Genomic DNA, 4,922 nt, shown 5'->3' on the forward strand with positions numbered 1-4,922 from the left:
TTCACTCTACGAGAACAAGCTAACTTGCATTCAACAGGACAATGTGTTAGTTAAGAAACTGCCTTATGCCGAATCAGACCATTAGTTCATCTAGGTTAGTATTCTTATTGTTTCTTCAGTATGGCCATGGGCATCCATGGGGGGTGACGAGAGATTAAATGTGCGTTGCAACATCACAACGCAAAACCTGCAAACAATGCATTTACATCAAGAAGATTAGCCTGTGGAGCTAATTTCAGTTGGCTGCAGATGTCTCTGAAGATATTATTGCTACAGAGGTGCCCAGATTCCCCTGCCTATTATAGGATCTAGATATGTGGTTCTCACACAACTGGGGAAAGCAGTCCAAACTGACAGAGGCTTTTGGTAATTTCAGGCCAAAATCTTTCTTAGTCCTAATATCAGATGGGAGTCTTCTGAATGCATCCTTTGCTATCAAGGCTGATCATAACTAAACACTCAGGTATCGCAAAACCATTGATATTGAAAAACAGCTTGGGGGGAGGGAGAAACCAGGCTGTTTCAGCTCGGTAATGACCCCATCTAATTTTCTAGGTGGGTTTGCTGAGAAATAATTTGCAAACAAGCCTTTTCCATCCCATCCAACAGACTGAAAGATAAACTTTTGGGGTGGATGGTGTCATTATTTCATTTAACCACTAGGTGGCGATGGACTGAGCTGTATTTAGATAAGTTTTTTTGCTATTCTGTTCTTGTTGACCAGTGGCAATAGCACTCATTTAATTTTCTAATGGATTTCCAATTCCATTCTTGTGTAGACCATCCAATCTTTATTTCATATTCAGGGATGCCGAACCTTCCCTTGCACCAAGGTAGCAAACCGTGTGAATCTCCCTTCTCCTTTCTGGTCAACTTCTGAGGCAGTGTTTCTCAACCTTGGCAGCTTGAAGACGTGCGGACTTCAACTCCCAGAATTCCCCAGCCAGCATGGCTGGCTGGGGAATTCTGGGAGTTGATGTCCGCACGTCTTCAAGCTGCCAAGGTTGAGAAACACTGCTCTGAGGGCTGACCACCTCAACTGCCAAATTTCAGCCAGAGAGGGAGGTCTTAAAAGAAAACAACATCTTCCTCTAATGTCATCACTGCTTTCATTTTAAACAAGAGAACTCATTATCTCTGCCGTTTTTTCAAAAAAATAAACTTTCTAGCCTTTATGGATGCCTGCTGAAATTTCAGAAGCTGGAAGCGAAGAATTAAAATGGTGTTTAATCGGCACAGCTTTGAAGGGACATCTGCCCTTATTTGTCACCAAAGGAGTGGGGTAGAATATGCAAACAGAGAAGGAGAGGTTACCAGATTTACATACATAGCATATGCAAATTGCAGAACCTAGCTTTTCTTGCTGAAGGCTTTTTTGCTTTATCCTTTCTTTGGTGCAGATAATATGCTTCCCTAGCTGTGAGCTAGTCAAGAAAGTCCCACTGGAAAAAGTCTCCCTTCTTTGTGGAGCATTTCTCTATCCCTGACTTAGGGATGGCTGCCCACTCCAAGTTGCAGCAAAATAGCACCAAATCAAGTCCCTTTCCTCACACCTCTCCATTCGGCTGGTCGATTTACTTGGATGTCACCAGCAGCCAACATGTCCTCAGAGTTACTGGATCGTGCTCAGCCTGACTGGACTTGCATCACGGCATTGGTTCATAAAGCATTCTCCCTCCTGTTTTTTTTTCAGTGTGAAAGGCTCTCAGATGGGGAGGAAGAACAACGAGGGGGGTGTTCTCCTTTACAAAAGAAGACTCAATGGAAGATTTTTGCTTGCTGAGTCAAACACCACTCAGTCCGGGGGCCATGCCAGCCACGGCTGACATTTGATCCCAGTAGGGAATGGAAGTTGCTTCTCTGATTAAACTGCTTTTTCTCTTTGGACCCAGAAGAGCAGAAATTCCACAGGGTCACGGCTGAGGTATTTTAAACACGGTCATTGCAGCAACGGGGTCGGTGGACAGAATAAGATTTGTCCTTCCAGCTGTCCAAGTAACAGTGGGAGGTTGTTTGGAAATCAGGTCATTTAGAAGGGAAAAGCTTGTTTCCTCTGACTTGATCCCTTCCTTGTCCCCTTGCAGAGGAGGAGGGAAAACACCTAGCGCCATCTTAAAACCCACATGAAGAGAGAGGAAGGGATGGGAAGAGGCATTGTGGCGCTAAGTTCAAAGATAGATACTTGACAAAAAAGCATGAGTGATGTTCACAAAGTGGAAGGCAATTTACTCTTCAAGAAATACTAAACAGAGGTAGAAAGACTCAGGCCGCCGTCATCTAGTTTCTTCATATTATGAGCCCCAGCAAAGGTTTCCTGGGTTCAAAAATATCATACGCATGCCCAGCTAGGGGTTGCAATGAGTGCCTTGACTTTTTCTTTGTTGGGAAAGAAAAAGGGGTTCCCCTGGGCTGGGTTGTCTACAGATTTCTGGAAAAACCCCAACCCAACATGGGGCCCTGGTGGTCCCACTCCTCTTTCTTAAAATGTCAAAAGAAAGAGATCTCCAACAGAGTTGTTTAAATAATTTGGTCAGAAGTAGGCAGCTTGGGGTGGGGGACAGAGAGTAGATTAGGAATTTTGAAAGCATGTCATGGGCATACTCATAAAATGACCACACCATGGCCAACCATAGTCCATTACCCAAAAGGCAAGTGGTAGACATTGCTCCCCAACAGCCTTTCAAGGATCCCCAAGATGCTCTCTGTCCTTCCAGATTGTCTTTGATCTTTTCTCTGGACACATGAGCACATTTCCAGCAAAGCATTAGGCTGCAGCTGACACCCTTTTTTAATGTTTTGAAATGTTACTGGGACCCACAAGGAAGCTAGTGGCAAGAGTTTTCCTTTCCAGCATTCCAGTTTCCCATTCATTCATTCATTTTTATTTTTATTAATCTTTAAAAATTAAAGTCAGGTTGAGGAAGGAACATTCAGGCACCGGGTTGGAGGTGATGGGCACCCAGCTGCTACCCTGTTTTTTCAACTGAGGAGCAAAAAAGCATTCAAATGAAGATGATACAGCCTGATTCAGCACTATTTTTTTTCTGAAAGATGATGGTACTAGATCTCATACAAGACAGAGATTCCTTCCTTAAAAAATGAGCGAATATTCTATCATCACCCAGGACATATCTCAGCCCCTCCAGATGTCTTTGATAATAATTCCTACCACCACCCCCAGTGATGGTAGGAATATGTATGTATGGTAGGAGTATGTATGTATATACATACACACACACACACATGCACACACACACACACACACACACACAGTTAAATCATGTCCGATTCTCGGAGACTACCTGGACAACTCCCTGCAGTTTTCTTGGCAAGGTTTTTTGGAAGTAGTTTGCCATTGCCTGCTTCCTAGGGCTGAGAGAGAGTGACTGGCCCAAGGTCACCCAACTGGCTTTGTGCCTAAGGTGGGACCAGAACTCACGGTCTCCCAGTTTCTAGCCTGATGCCTTTTACCACTATACCAAACTGTCTGTCTGTCTCTCTCTTTCTTAACACTGCAGAGGGTACCAAACTGAAGAAATCTGGGGTGCATACCCTTCAGTGTTCATGAAGTATTACTAGTCCAAGTAAAAGCAAACTCTCCTTTTGAGTCAAGCTCCACTCCTGACAGTTTCATGGATGTGGCCATGTTGTTGTCTTGGCAACAGTAGGGAAATGTTTGCCACAGGATGCTTTTTTAACTTCTCAGTTGAGCCTACAGCCCTAGGATTTCCTAGATGTCTCTTATCCTGTACAGTACTCACCAACTCTGACCCTGTTTAGCTACTTGAGATTAGCCAAGCCTGGTAAATGCTGCCATCTAGGTGGATACTCTGAGTCTGAACTTCCCTTAAAGTTCTTTGGATGTTTAGACCAGTGTTTCTCAACCTTGGCAGTTTGAAGATGTGTGGACTTCAACTCCCAGAATTCCCCAGCTAGCATGACTGACTGGGGAATTCTGGGAGTTGAAATCCACACATCTTCAAGCTGCCAAGGTTGAGAAACACTGGTTTTGACTGATGAGAAGCACATATATATCCACCAAACATGGCTGAAATGTTGCCTTCTGCTAAAATTGGATGAAATCCCTGACACAAAATGACCCCTAACATATGAAATCGGTCATGACAGCTCCTACACACACAAGGTTAGACCTTAAACACTGATGTCCTCGAAGAAGATGGCATGAATGTGAAAAGCACCGGTCTTGTCCTTGCAACCTCGCATCAGATCTTTCCATCCTGATCAACGTATTACATCTCTCTTTCCTTCCCACCAGAATCCAACATTTCTGAATTCTTAAAACACTTAGATCACCAGATGAATGCACTGAGCAAATCCACTGATAATCATATTTGAGGTATTTTCAAACATGTCCTTAAAAGTGCAGGAAAAAAGTGACGGGACAGACAAACACACGCATGCAGAGAACATGACATGAGCCATTGTCTTCACCTCTTCCCCTGTGCTTACAACACAAAGAAGTACAGAAATAAAGCAATTGAAAACCAGGTAAAAGTAATAAAAATAGAGAGAGAATAGACTCAACATATGAGGTAATCTTTCACATCTTGGAAAAGTTATTTTACACACAGTAGTTCAGCCATTTAACGCTGGCAGTAGACAATCCGTGGTCAACAACCGGAAAGCAGAGAAATGGGATGGAAAATTAAGGCTTCCTTCTGAGTTTGTCTGAATTCCTTTGGTGCTTTTCTCCTTAGCATAGCGGAAGGACTCCATGTCATTTTTAACTCTCTCCCTCCAAAGCGGTCGGACTTGTAGGTGAGGCCCCAAAGGAAGGTAGACTTTTCCAAGAGTGGAGCCGAAGGTATCACAAAGTCTGCCTTTCCGCACCATGGCATTGCTTGGAGGCAGCTCCTGAGTAAAAATGATCGTTTCTCGATTTCAGAATTTACAAGGAATTG

The sequence above is a fragment of the Candoia aspera genome, chromosome 8 (assembly GCF_035149785.1).
Source record: "Candoia aspera isolate rCanAsp1 chromosome 8, rCanAsp1.hap2, whole genome shotgun sequence".
Lineage (NCBI taxonomy): Eukaryota > Metazoa > Chordata > Lepidosauria > Squamata > Boidae > Candoia > Candoia aspera.